At 32.5% G+C, this 15898-nt stretch overlaps 1 pseudogene; it reads right to left on the reverse strand.

The window, feature by feature from the left end:
- The window catches only part of LOC139518770 (cAMP-dependent protein kinase type II regulatory subunit pseudogene), a 48918-nt pseudogene that overhangs the window by 28425 nt on the left and 4595 nt on the right, over positions 1 to 15898 (reverse strand).

Here is a 15898-nt window from a genome sequence, read left to right on the forward strand (position 1 = left end):
GCATATTAATTACAAATTAAAATGTCATTTTATTACAGGCGGGTAAATATTGCGCTTTAGATGTCTTTTCTAATTAAGCTTGAAATCTATTTAATGTTTCCGTCAATTATATTGACTGAATGTTCTATTTTAAAAAAATTGGTTTTTTTTTTAATTCTAAAGCGAACTGTACATTTTAACAGAAGTGTTTTTAACTTATAAAATCACCAAATTATAAACATTACACTTCCTTAATCTTCATGTAAAATAAACTGTAAATTCACAAAGGGACAATGTAAGTGCGTGAAAGCACGTGAGTGCAATTTGTAATAAACTAAATAATGCTGCCAACTATCAGTATGATATAATACAAAAAATATCTCTTACCTGCCAAGAAAAAATCCAAATGAATGATTATTTAAACAGGTTACCTCATCCCCAATCTAATGACAAATGTTATAACCACTATCTGTCTTCATGTAAATATTACAATGTAGAATATCAGAAAACTCCAGGCTGCTCTGTAATTATAAATCAATGGGTTTCCTCGATGGATGAAATTTATTCTGACAGCTGATTAATATACAATTGATGTAAAATTTTAGCCGGCTGATATTTGTTTCAGTATGTTTACAAATGATTTTCTATGTTTATGGAGAGATGTTGTTCAAAGATGACGTAGATACCTCCATAAAGACGAATTACGAGGGATTATAGGGCAAAGGTCAAATTAGACACCAATTTATCCCTGACATTTATGACAAAATCTTTTTGATACAGTTGAAGATCAATATATGAAAACACGACTGCTGTCCTACAAATTTTAAAAGATGATGATGCGTTCCTAGAATGCTGTTGGATTATCATTTATACACTTATGAGAGAATTTATTACTTTGTATAAGATAGTTTAACCTAACTTTCAGGTTAAGCTGCAATGATGAAGTTTTGTTAAGTTTCATGTCAATTGTACAATGGCTGCGGACTGCTTCAGACAAAATCTACCATGTCGATTTTTTGGAGGTTCAGTTTAACATGTCTTTTTAATGCTTTTAAATGTTTGTAATGCTTTTGGCTTCTCCGAATGATAGGTTCATGTGTCCATCTGTAATGAAACTGAATAATACAAGAAACGCATGTATTACATATTCAGAGAGAATTCATCCCTTGATGCTTGCATTTTCAAGAGAAAATAACAGACTATAAAGTGATTTACAAGGGTAATAGTTTTACCCGTGGTTAGAAACAATTTCCAGTGATGCTTCGCTATGCTTAAGAATGGTTACCAACATGCTGTTTAGCAAGTGTCTCCGTGTTGTTCAAGTCTGTTAACATACATCTATTGAACCCCATTAAAGATACAATTGGAAATTGAACCATAATGCAATGAAACATAAAATAAGCATTTTAACAAGTACTCGCAAGGGACTTGTTAGCAAATGCACTGGATTAAATTGCATAATTAAATGGACAAACAGAAAGTATTGAAGTTGTTGAATGGAATAATTTGTCAATATCATTTTCAAACATTGATATTTCCGTCGTATAAATGGGCGTCTATTTAAATAGTTTCTGAAAATCGAATTACAATATTTACACAGATATTTGTATTTCATAAATCTGAACATTGTATCGAACTGCTTGATCATTTTAAATAATGGAAGAATAATAATGGAACCAATAAAGAACAAAAATGATTACTTGGCAATATAATTGGACTGACTGTTATTGCTAGTTTAAGGGGAAAATAAAAAAAATTAAAAAAAAGTATAGAAAGAAATGGTTTTCCATGAGTATTTTACAAATAAGAAAAGCAATTGTTATAAAAAGTATAATAAAAATGACCAACTCCAAGCAAATTTAAAAAGGTAAAATCCATATAAACGGACGAAATGAAAATAAATTGTTGACTAGAACAAGTGAAAAACAAGTCATATTCCTGACATGATAAAAGTATTTTCCAAGAAAAATGGTGGATTATACCTGATTTTATAGCTAACTAAACCTCCCACTGGTATGACAACTATAAACTTCATAATTCATAAAATAGTACAGAAACAGCAATAAACAGATATTGACCGAATACAGTCGCTTGTCTAACAGTAGAACTCTTTCTAGACTTTAAAAATTCAATATGGTTTCAATTAAATCTAGATTTAACAAATTTAAAGTCATAAGAAACCTCAAATTAAAAAAAAAAAATATGCATATGTTTTTTTAATAACTAAATGAATAGTTTTCATTATACAACTTATGTACATAAACTTTTTTCTGAGGAAAATTCTTTAATTTGTCCACATTTAGAAGAATATGTTTCCGTATGCATAGTGACCTGAGCGTGAACCTCCTCGTAAAAATCCGGTAATCGCAATACGCATGGATCTGTCATTAAAATAAACAATACCAATACAACGAAACCAATTGCTACACACCATGTAAGATTAGACGCCAACAAACAACTAACATTCAAACCACGCCTTCTCTTAAAGGTTAAATTTATTAAACTATAAAAACTAAACAAATCATCGTTGAGGTCAAACAAATGGAAATAAAGTGTCCAAACATAATGGCTACGATATCATAAAATAAGCAAATACACAATATACTTCAAAGTAATATCAAGTAAATTGTTGAAATTTCTTGTCTTGTATTATGTTGGACGTTTTTAAACTATCATCATCGTTTTACAATGATCGTCACTAATTTAACAACTAAGGGTCTTTTGATAGCATGGTTTTAGAAACGGACATACACCATAAGATTTATACAGACACAAACACTAAATATATATACATACAATGAGATAAAACAATTCATGTAAAATAGAGAATCACTTTTGTAATTGAGCATATGAAAAAAATGGAATTAACTAATTTTAAGGGTAATCTATGAATGTATCAGATAAAGCAGTCTTGATCAGTCTTGGTTGAAAGTTTAGATCCTTCAATTGTCTTCGCTTTACTTTTTCATAATCATATCGGACTAAATTTTTCTAATATCTAATATTAAAAATGGACCTTTGAAAAAATCTTTAAAAAAAAGACGATTACAGCTAAATATGTTCTCCTTGAAAACATGTATGATATCCTATGAGCACCAATAGCGCTTTTTAATAGCAGTCTTATCCCCGTGTTGTTATATGAATCACGGTATATGACCAAAAATAAACGATCCGTCTATTTTCCATCAAATTAATAAATTCAACAAAATTTACCGTTACCTTGAAGATATTTCCGTATTTATTAATCTAGAATATTCTATTTTTTATAACTAAATGAATAGTTTTCATTATACAACATACATAAACTTTTTTCTGAGAAAAATTCTTTAATTTGTCCACATTCAGAAGAAGATTACTTATTTTAATTGTTTGCTTCCAGGAAGCAATTCGCCAACATATTTTCCGTATGCATAGGGACCTGAGCGTGAACCTCCTCGTAAAAATCCGGTGATCGCAATACGCATGGATCTGTCATTAAAATAAACAGTTATCTGATTATACATGGTAAACACGTGCTCAATACCCATGCTTTTTGTTATTTGTTTACTATAAGGTGACAATCGGTAAACTTCGTCTTCAAAACACGGCATTTAATGAGCAGCCATATTTGTTAAATCATAACAGACAGAGAGAAAACAAATTGACGATTATACGATACATTTGCGTAAAAAATGATAAAATCGTACACAGAAGACTAAGTTTATGATATATACATGCATTGGTTCAAGAACTGGATAATCATTATTTTTCACCACCCACTCGTTTCATAGGACTTTAATACTAACCGGGATAAACAATGTTTATAAATACACGTATTTCTCAGTTCGAGTGTTAGTTGGTAAAGGTGTTAAATACTGACACATATCTAAAACAAAAATAGAGGCAACAGTAGTAAACCGGTGTCTAAAAGTCATTAATCGATTAAAAGAAAACAAATCCGGATAACAAACTAAAATACGGATAACGGATAACAAACTAAAACCGAGGGGAACACATTACTCATCATAGATACCAGGATTGAAATTGTGTATTTGCGCCAGACGCGCATTTCAAACATCGTCTTTTATACATTTTGATGCATTATTGCAAAGAAAAACCATGTATTTTACGTTTCGGAAAAAAAACATAATTTTCAAACTGTTACAGTTATTACGGAATGGAAAATTGTATTTAATTCGTTAGAATAATTGAATAATAATACCCAGTAGATAAACTGATTTCCTAATAGAACAAGAAATATAAATTCAATCTCTCAATCAAATAGTTATGTAAAATCATTTCTGAAAGGAAAGAATATAATTATCGTATAGCTATGTATAGAAAATTCTGTTATTCCATTTAAATTATTAATATTTATTGATTTGTTTTAATAATTTGATATCCAAAATTCATATTTAACGTATCTTTCTTTCTTTTATAAAAAAATCTCTTTTCCTTTTATGTTTTTACTTTCAGAAAAAAAACCATTTCAATTAAATCGATAGTTGTATTCTCTCTCCCATAACATGTAATTTTTCATATATTCTTCTCCTTCTTTCTAAAATGAAGGATCGTTTACATTTTACACAATTAATAGCGTTTCTTCTACGAAGATGGTAAATGCAGATGGTAACTCCTCTGCCTTCAGGAATAGAAAAAAGTAAAATCACAAAAATATTGAACTCCGAGGAAAATTCAAAACGGAAACTCCCTAATCAAATGGCAAAATCAAAAGCCCGAACACACCAAAAGAATGGATAACAACTGTCATATTCCTGCAGTATACACCTTTTGACTGGTTATAAGGGTAATAGGAAATTTGTTGTCCATCTGATACTAACTATTGCCCTCGGCGACTGGTTATGAGGGTAATAGGAAGTTTGTAGTCCCTGAGTAACTAACTATTGCTCGAGTCGAAGCCGAGGGCAATAGTTAGTATCAAAGGGACAACAAACTTCCTATAACCCTCACAACCAGTCATGAGTTGTTGAATTATACTGAACAAACCAGCTTTTTAAAGTTTCTGTGAACTAATCAAACAGCATAATAGGTAAAAACGCAACAATATAGGGGTACAGCAGTCAACATTGTGTTATAATCTTAATCACTTTAAAAGCAAACAAATATATAACAAAACTTTCATAAAACTAAGAGAATGGTATGGTCAAATTTAATGGAACGTGCATGCTTTTGATTTTGAAAAGTATCCAGTCATTAACCTTTCGTGGTCATTAATCAGAATTTTTTTCACAATTCGCGTGATCTTCTTCGAGTAGGCGTGGATTATTTTAACGAATCGACGCTGTTAATGTGACTGATGAAAGAAATTGTTTTCGATTTCAAAATTTTCTTGTCAATCTAATAATGTAGGAACTGAATACTTTCAGGTTTAAGTCCTTTTTAATAAGTTTTACACTAACTTAAATTGATTTACTTGAAAGTTTAAACTCTTGTAGTAATTTGTGAAAGTAAGTAAGCTTTCTGAAGATTTTGATTATTTTCGATTTATCATTACAGAGTTATTGAAATAGCCGTGCGATAAGTCATTTTTACATGTCGCGGATTAGCTCTGATAAGCATGGATCAAAATGACTACAAAATTAGCACTGGCGTGTGTTTGGTAAATGTAAGCTCCTTAAACACATTGAAATATTAGGATTGGATTTTCTAGAGTTTGATGACTTTTAATTGTCATAATTAGGGTATTTTTGTTTATGGATATTCCGTTTCCGTCTTGCAGTTACATTATCGGTACCAACTTTCATGAACAAGATGATCATTACGACAGCAAATGACTCTTCAGTTATACGCGAATCCAATGATTTTTGGTATAAAATCTCTTGTATATTTTGTGATCCTACTGAACAAGGGTCACAGACAATGCTTGTCTTGTAATAGTTAACTTCAATGTTTGTTTGTCAGTCTGGATCTTTAGTTCTTCATACATGTATCACATTTTCCAAAACCTCTACCTCTAGATATTGGTTACTTTTGTTCGTTATGATGCTTACACATTGACGTATATTCTTCTTCGCTTTTATTCATAATGAAGACGAGTAAACTATTTCCTATAAATGTCAGTTAACTTGTGCTACTAATATGAAAACTATTCTGAGACTAATACCATTTTAGTAAGGGTCTTCTCTGTATCTCATTCTAATTAACTGTCCTCGACTTTAATCTGAATCCATTGAAATTCTTATTAATGTATCATCCCCCTTAATTATACTTGGTTATATTTTATAACAGGACAGAAAAACAGTGATTGTAGCAAGATATTATAAAATATTGTCTATCGTATAACGTGTCTACTTATTTACTTAATACGGATAATTAAAGTAACAATTTTCCGAGTGTGGTCGGTGCAAACATGGATTTTAGATCCAGTTGTATTATTCTAACATCTAATCCATTATTTCAATGACATTATGGAAAATGTTTCTCGTCATCCAGGCTGTCGAGTAGATCATATAATGGATCTTAACTGTTACTGTCATAGCATTTACAAATCTAAAATCTAATGGCTTATAATGGTAATATTTGTTCATATAAATTACATAATACTCCACTGAATTTGAAACAAAAATGATACTGTAAATTATACAAATTATCATGACATTTTGCTTTTGCAGTTTTTCAATTTTCTAAAGAGCAAATTGTATATTAGTTTTGAAAGATACATAATTCTCCACGAAATTGTGTCAATTTATAAAATAAATACTAAAAAATTACGTGTTTTCACAAATGTTTTATTTTGCATTGTATAAATAAATAGGTTTTAACTTTACTGTATCGTGTCCTGAATTTCCTATGCTCATTTCAAAATTGAAGCAGCTTTAGGTTTCTACGCACTGACAAATCAGTGAGAGATACTTATTTGACGTTAAGAGCAATTCTTATTCAGTGGCTGTAAAATAATTGTACAATTTCCAGACAAACTTCATTTAAATCATGCCCGATTACCCGTCTAAAATATGCGTGTAATATTGGTTATTGGACGAAAAAGTAATCGACGATATATAAGGGATTTCAAAGTAGAAGGGGGTTATTGTAAATTAAATCAGGCGAGTGAGCAATTGTCTTCCATATTATACTACTAACGAGTTAACATTGATGCGAAATAATGGTGGCAATATGCTGAATAAGTTAGTTTTCATAGTTATATTGTGGAAATGTTCAAAATATTTTAAATATTTATTGCAGAATACACGTATACTGTTTAAAAGGCAGAAAAAAATAGCAACATAAAAGGTCGTAGTCTTGATTTAGATATTTTATATCATTCAGAAATCATTTAGTTTCACTGTATGTGAATACAAATATATATATAAACGATTCGTTTATTTTCCATCAAATTAATAAATTCAACAAAATTTACCGTTACCTTGAAGATATTTCCGTATTAATTAATCTAGAATATTCTAAATATAACTGTCATTGCCTAGATTTATATGGAACTGTTTCAATACACGAGAGACTATAAAATTTATCTACGTTATTCTCTTTCTGATGGATAGTTGTTTCATTGGGTGTCATAAGAAAGCTGTACGTTTTGTGATAGGTATTTTTATTATTATTCCTCTTGACAAAATGTAATGGATGGGAGCTTATTTAGTTGTTTAATCAATTAATGTTCTATTCAAGGTATTGGGAAGAACAGAAAATGCATTCATGCATTTCTTCGGGATATTTCTCAAGAATTAACAATTAACTGGATGAATCGCCAAAATTACAAATGCTTTGCCCTTACTATACTAGCATTATGTTATACAGTACAGTTGTTATAGTCAACATGGCTGGCACTTTCTTCACATTTTTATCACGACCTCACTAGTGAAACAATTAATGACGAGTCACTCATTCGACAAAAGTTCTCATTCTAGGAGAGGTTCTCGTTTGACTGCGGGATTTTTAAGTACGCAGCCACGTCAGATTGAAATGGAAACGTCAAACACGATGTAGGCACTTAGTTTGCCACGGTCATCTGTAGTATAATAATACAACACCAATGTTTAAGAGTTCTCAGATGGCCTAGACCTGTTGCAAAGCACATGTATGTACAAACATTTTCTTTTAGATTTAAAAATAAAGTTTCCCGACTATAATCCAGCAGTTACTAGACGTTAAGCATGCAGCCTTCAAACTTTCATGCTTAACGTCTATCCAGTTTAACTATTAGTTTCCCTTGCCTGTTGATTTTTCTGTTCAACATGCATAGCACGGTTCAGAAACCCCTAAAAGAAGCGCCTAAATATTTCTAGTAAAACCCTATGTGTGCCCATTCTAGAGCATAAAAAGTACACATTGTATGCAACTCTGTTTCAGTATTTTACTTGATCATACGCAATACCAAACTGTAATACAACAAAATGTCAAAGATGGATATATATAGTTGTTCATTAAAATTGTCTCGCAAACAATCTTTACTGGAGATAGTATTGCAGACAATAATCCAAAAATTACAATTAAATTTGAATTTAATATGAAGGAATAACTATTAAGCTTAATTAAATTCACTTTTTACTGTCGTTGCCATAGAGATGAGGTTTGACGACAAATATTTACCTTACTTATCGTCTCAGAATTGATCCACTGGGATGTGATATGTCTTTGTAGGTCAAAGAACTGTTGTAAAAATAAATATGAATGATTCAGTCACTATTTACAAGTGAATCTTTATACTTTGACCAATACATTTTATCATCTAATAAAATTGAAATATACGTAATTTTGCAAAGTTGAGTTATACTAGTGACATTGTAATATATACCATCTTTCTTTCGATACCGTTTTTCTTCAACTATAGTAACTGCAGAATTATTTTGTTGGATATAATTAAAGAAAATTTGGTATGATTGCCAACGAGACAACTCTTCACTAGAGACAAAATGACAAAAAAAATACCAACTATTTAGGCCACTGCATGGCTTTCAACAATGAGCAAAGCCCGTATCGTAAACTCAGCCGTAAAAGGCCCCCAAATGACAATTGTAAAACAATTCATACGAGAAAACTAACGGCCTAATTGATGTACAAAAAACTTGAATGAAAACAAATATGTAACACAGTATCAGACGAAAATCATTGAATTACAGGCTCCTGACTTGGGACAGGAACATACAAATAGAATGTGGCGAGGAAAGACATGTTAGCGGCATCATAACCCTCCCCTTACCTGGGACAGTGGTGAAACAATACAACATAAGACCAAACTATAAAAAATCTGTTGAAAAAGGCACAACTCATCAGATGAATACATGTAACATCAACACAGAGTGGACGTGGCCGGGTACTTGTACATCTCAACAACGAAAAGACACTATGTTCAGACACGAGAGTACTTGCAGTTCCTGACAGCTAGTCTCATCAACAAATTTGCTCGAAATAAAATATGTTGTTTTCACTTTCCCTGACGACGAATCCTGGCTTTCTCCGTAGGATTCCCAAGAGTTTTAAAATAAACTTGATCCGTATTTGAAAATGGTCAAACTATATTATTTACTATAAACTTTTTTCAACTGTTTTTTATTCTGTAGGTACCAAATATAACTAATTGTGTATTCCAGATGCATGTCAACACAAGACTCATCATGTGCCATGTCGTTGTCAGTTTTATTCCCAATTTATTTTTTAAGGTCCTTTTAAAAGCATCTTTCATTTCTCATATATTGAAAAAGTTAATATTCCATTTTAGCATAGACACCAACTTAAATAAATACCCAACTGTAGTGACACAAGGTGCACCGATATGATAGATGTCATCTGCAGCGCATATTTCACTCTTCATTTATTCCACAGTCATAGCAATGGCTATTAGGGAACAAAAATATGGTCACTTTAGTCATCTTTCAACCGGCAGTAAAATCCTCGCCGAAGCGAAGCGTCTGTTTGGCTGGGCGTGATGTATAAGTACGCAGCCACATTCTGACTTGGTTCAGGCGTTACCTTTATATGTAAAAAGTGCGGGAAAATATGTTACTTTAGAATGTGAAACTAAGACAACCGCCATTATCATAGATACTGACTTATAGACTGATTTCAATTTCAATGGGGATCACAACGCGAAGCTAAACACAACTTTTTAAATCAAAGCTAGCATTAAAAAAATACTTAGAATTCGTTTCCAATTTTTGATTATAAACTTGCAACAAGGCATGTCATCAAACGATAATAAGGGAGATGACTCGCTTTATTACTATATTTTCACATGTGTAGCCAGATCTGCTTACATGTGCACTTCAGAAGCCCCATATATATCAGCCTCCTTTTTAGTTAGGGTTCTTGCTACTCGGTCTTTATTTTTCTCAATTGTGTTTGGATACTGTTATTTGTCTTTTATTTTTTTTATTTTTTGTCATGGGGTTGTCGGTTTAATGTAGACTCATGAGTTTGAATTCCCTTTGGTAATGTTGGCCTTTGTTTTACAGATAAAATACCACCTTCATAAAAATTGAAAACAATAAAATAAACAGAATAACTACTTGTATCAGTACCTAATGTGCATCGATTTAATTTGAAAAAAAGAAGAGCCAAGTTTTACATAAATATTTTATACAAAATACGTTTGATTGATTTTGGAATAAGTATAAGTACACTCTTTTCCTGCACTCGGGAGAGTTTCATGTCTAACCGCGTCTATTTTTTGTATCAAATAAAGAAGGTGAGAAATCGATTTTTTTTTTATATCTGTTCAATGTATATCGGAAATCATGACTGAATGATATTGTTTTCCGAGTAAGAATCCCTTTATATGACTATTGGTGAGTAGATATTTGATGAAAAATACAATCATATTTAACGAGAATTTGATTACGTTACTTTTTGTGATGATGGATATAATACTGTCATGCTGTATACATAAATACGGTAGCAAGCAAGATATCATGTTATTGGTTGTCATCGGTCAATTCATTAAGCAGAGACATAAAGCAACGAAACAAGATATTGACCGTTACTCCTACAGTTTAACACGATCATGTTAGTGGTACCTATGTTTTACATATGACACGACCGTAATATAAAATCTGGGGACGTGTCACGAAGTTCTCGACAAGCCATGCATATTCATTAGGAAGAACCATTGTTTATAAAAATCAGTAAGGAAGGTTATAAAAGGGAGTCGTTGCGGGTGAATAAATGGATTTGCACTGTTACTCTTAGAAGATATGTTGAGTAAAGATAAAAATTTTGTATTCAATACATCCAACAATTATTGTAATTTTTTTAACCTATAAAGAGAGCATGATACTCTATCACCATAATGCCTCTGATTTTTAATTGGACATGGCTTTGTATTTGTACATCCCGCGCTCCTCTCAACACAAGTTTCATATAAAGATCAGAGAAATCTAAATTTTTCATGATTTTGTAGATTATTGATTGCTGATTTTTAAACGTACAGTGACAAATATTTTAAAACGCCTTTGTTCCAGTTGGACATGTATACTGAATTTGAAACATCCAAGATAACAAAACAGGAGAACATATGGAAACGTAAAGTTTTTAGCCGTCAGTCCGTTTTGCAAATATATCATCGATACTCATGACCTGTACAAATTAGCAGTACATTAGTGAATTAGGACAGAAGATCTTTTGGGCGTATGACATTAGCGCCGATTTTTAAAATTGTGATTCTTTCATTTGCGCCGATTTTATATTTGCTTCGAGTAAGTTAATACTTGTACATATACTATACCGTGCAGGTATAATGGTAAAATCTGTTTATAAACAAAGGTTTTAGTTAATTTTGATTCATATTGTTCTGAACTTTGCTGTAATTGATGGACATATTGCACACTGCAACGATCCTAGGAGTCAATTTTTTTAACCATCGACGGCCATACACATAAGTACGTTAATAGCAAGACAAAGAAAAGATGGACTTCGTTATTGACATTTACAACAAATATAAAAGAGACGAAATCATAAGAAAGGAATATATTAGATATGTTGCCTATAAATACTCAGCAATAACAGATTTATGATTTTAATGTATTCCGTTTTTATGGATTTAAATGCTGTAAATAGATTTTCAATTCGTCATTTTAGTATAAACCAGAGTGCTTTTATCTAAGGTTTTTACTTCTTGATTTTAAAGTATGTGAATATAGTGTACAACTGGATGACGGAAGAGGTCTATAATGATAAATGAAAAATAACATGACTTGGATGGAGAGTTGTCTCGCTTGCACTCATACCACATCTTCTTATATCTATTCACCTGTAATTAACCTGTAATTTACCTGTAAAAAATCGGCACAAATGCAAAACGCCGCATTTTTGCCTTGCATTATTTGTTACCTTATGATTTGCAAATAATCTCAGATTTGACACCCCACTCCAGCCAAACGTGGCTGCGTATGTTTACATCTCCCAAAGCCAAACAGACAGGTCCATTTAGAATTGGTTTTACTACATTGTGATGTTAATGGTAATAAGAAGCAATATCATATTTAGCATACAGTTTTGATTAAGTATACGCAATCCTTTCTTTACTCTAAAGGAATTATATATCAATAAATTTGTCTGTAATCTTAGAGTTTAGCTTAGTTCAAAAAGCTTGTAAGTCATCAGAATAAGTCGTATATATCTTGATATCGAGGTAGTTTATGATTGAACGTCAATTAAATTCTGGTAAATAAAAGTATAATTGACATCATGGGATACTATCATGACAATAGGGGGCTTCAGACGTCATTTTACCCTTAACTTTATTGATTGTACAATCCTATAATGTTCAAATCTATATTTACGCGTCTCTTATATCTTATAACTTGTATTAAGAGTATTATATATTAGTCTCACTGAGAATAATAAAATTTATTCCTGACAAAAAAATGTTTATTTTCAGTAATAGGTTTATTCTTATCAATCAACAAAATTTCACTTGCTTGACCTTACATGCACACACATTTTTTATTTGACGACAAATGTGAACCGAAGAAGTAAAGTGTTAAGAAGTCAACACAACACTGATGTTTACCTTATGCATATGTCGGACCATTGCATATTTGACGAATTAAAAAAAATCTCTCATGTAGTTTCAGCAAATGGCTTTGAGTTCAATTTCAAATGATTGGTTCAAGTGATGGGTCTAGAATATTTCCAAAAAGCTTCTTATGACTTTCACGGTTTTCGTCTAGGAAAAGATATCTTTATTTTAGCATACGAATTTCAACAAGAGTAAAACACCTGGATCATATATAAATAACTTTTGCTTCAGAGCATGCAGGTTAAGTTGTGTTATTCAAAATTCAATTGTATACCACTGTATATTGTTGATAACTATCCACAGCAAGGACTTAAACAGCTTCATGCCATTGTACTGGGCAAAATATGTTTGTGAGACTGTATATTGTTGATAACTATCCACAGCAAGGACTTAAACAGCTTCATGTCATTGTACTGGGCAAAATATGTTTGTGAGACTGTATATTGTTGATAACTATCCACAGCAAGGACTTAAACAGCTTCATGCCATTGTACTGGGCAAAATATGTTTGTGAGACTGTATATTGTTGATAACTATCCACAGCAAGGACTTAAACAGCTTCATGTCATTGTACTGGGCAAAATATGTTTGTGAGACTGTATATTGTTGATAACTATCCACAGCAAGGACTTAAACAGCTTCATGCCATTGTACTGGGCAAAATATGTTTGTGAGACTGTATATTGTTGATAACTATCCACAGCAAGGACTTAAACAGCTTCATGCCATTGTACTGGGCAAAATATGTTTGTGAGACTGTATATTGTTGATAACTATCCACAGCAAGGACTTAAACAGCTTCATGCCATTGTACTGGGCAAAATATGTTTGTGAGACTGTATATTGTTGATAACTATCCACAGCAAGGACTAAAACAGCTTCATGCCATTGTACTGGGCAAAATATGTTTGTGAGACTGTATACTGTTGATAACTATCCACAGCAAGGACTTAAACAGCTTCATGTCATTGTACTGGGCAAAATATGTTTGTGAGACTGTATATTGTTGATAACTATCCACAGCAAGGACTTAAACAGCTTCATGCCATTGTACTGGGCAAAATATGTTTGTGAGACTGTATATTGTTGATAACTATCCACAGCAAGGACTTAACAGCTTCATGCCATTGTACTGGGCAAAATATGTTTGTGAGACTGTATATTGTTGATAACTATCCACAGCAAGGACTTAACAGCTTCATGCCATTGTACTGGGCAAAATATGTTTGTGAGACTGTATACTGTTGATAACTATCCACAGCAAGGACTTAAACAGCTTCATGCCATTGTACTGGGCAAAATATGTTTGTGAGACTGTATACTGTTGATAACTATCCACAGCAAGGACTTAAACAGCTTCATGCCATTGTACTGGGCAAAATATGTTTGTGAGACTGTATACTGTTGATAACTATCCACAGCAAGGACTTAAACAGCTTCATGCCATTGTACTGGGCAAAATATGTTTGTGAGACTGTATATTGTTGATAACTATCCACAGCAAGGACTTAAACAGCTTCATGCCATTGTACTGGGCAAAATATGTTTGTGAGACTGTATATTGTTGATAACTATCCACAGCAAGGACTTAACAGCTTCATGCCATTGTACTGGGCAAAATATGTTTGTGAGACTGTATATTGTTGATAACTATCCACAGCAAGGACTTAAACAGCTTCATGCCATTGTACTGGGCAAAATATGTTTGTGAGACTGTATATTGTTGATAACTATCCACAGCAAGGACTTAAACAGCTTCATGCCATTGTACTGGGCAAAATATGTTTGTGAGACTGTATACTGTTGATAACTATCCACAGCAAGGACTTAAACAGCTTCATGCTATTGTACTGGGCAAAATATGTTTGTGAGTGCTCAACCTTCCCAAACTATGGCAGTGGTGCAAGAGTACAACAATAGAACAAACCTCTAAAAGTAACTTGAAAAAGGGCTAGGTTCATCCGATCACGACTTTATCACAACAACTGACAAGCCTGACAAAGTTCAGACCCTCCAGTACTCAGAGTTAACAAATTCTAGTTCACTCGGAGTCAACCAAATCTAGATCACTCGCAGTTAACCAAATCTAGTTTAAAGCCCAATTTTACTAATGATAAATTTACCATGTTTCCCAGACTAAAATATAATCAATCATCTAACTTTATAGTTAGGACGCCGTAAGTAGTCTGGGATAAAGCATGACCGTTTGTAATGCCAACATAAATCGACAGGATGCATACTGACTGGTTAATTCACATGTTGACTGATGTGTTCGTGTCACAACTCACTAGAGATCTGTTTCGCGCATTAGATCTTACAAGATACTAGAATAGTCGCCTGATGTGTGAATTTACAGTTTGTGATAATTTGAACAAGTGCTGATTTCAACGGCGGGTGAGATATTTATAGCAGAAGACACTTACCCTGTATGCGCATCCGATTTTTGTAGTTCGTGTGATTTCCTACGGGGTGTTTTTACATAGATTTGTATGTTCTGATAAGAAGACAATAACAATCTAAACCAATGAGTGAACAAAGACTCACAAAACCCAAAGACATTTACATCAACAGTTATAAATAATAAATAAGAAACAACACGAACTCCACCAAACACCGGGAGTGAAATCAGGTGCTCCAGAAGGGTAAGCATTTCCTGCACCGTATACGGCAGCCGCCGTGTTATTTCTTTTTTCAGTTCTGTAATGATGGAAGGTTACTACGACTGAGGAAGAATATCAGATATGATTTCTGACACACTTTTGTCATAATGGCAAATCAGCGCATGATGGCGACCGTAAAATTTATTGAGTGATGACCTTAATTTGATTGATTCATAGCCCTGTCTTAGCAACTTTTGAGAAAGCAGCATTCCTCGTTCAACAAAATCAACGTACTTTGAGCTAGCTCTAGAGTAACGTATCAATTGAGACACATAAACTCCATATGATG

This window comes from Mytilus edulis, chromosome 4 (assembly GCF_963676685.1).
Source record: "Mytilus edulis chromosome 4, xbMytEdul2.2, whole genome shotgun sequence".
Taxonomy (NCBI): domain Eukaryota; kingdom Metazoa; phylum Mollusca; class Bivalvia; order Mytilida; family Mytilidae; genus Mytilus; species Mytilus edulis.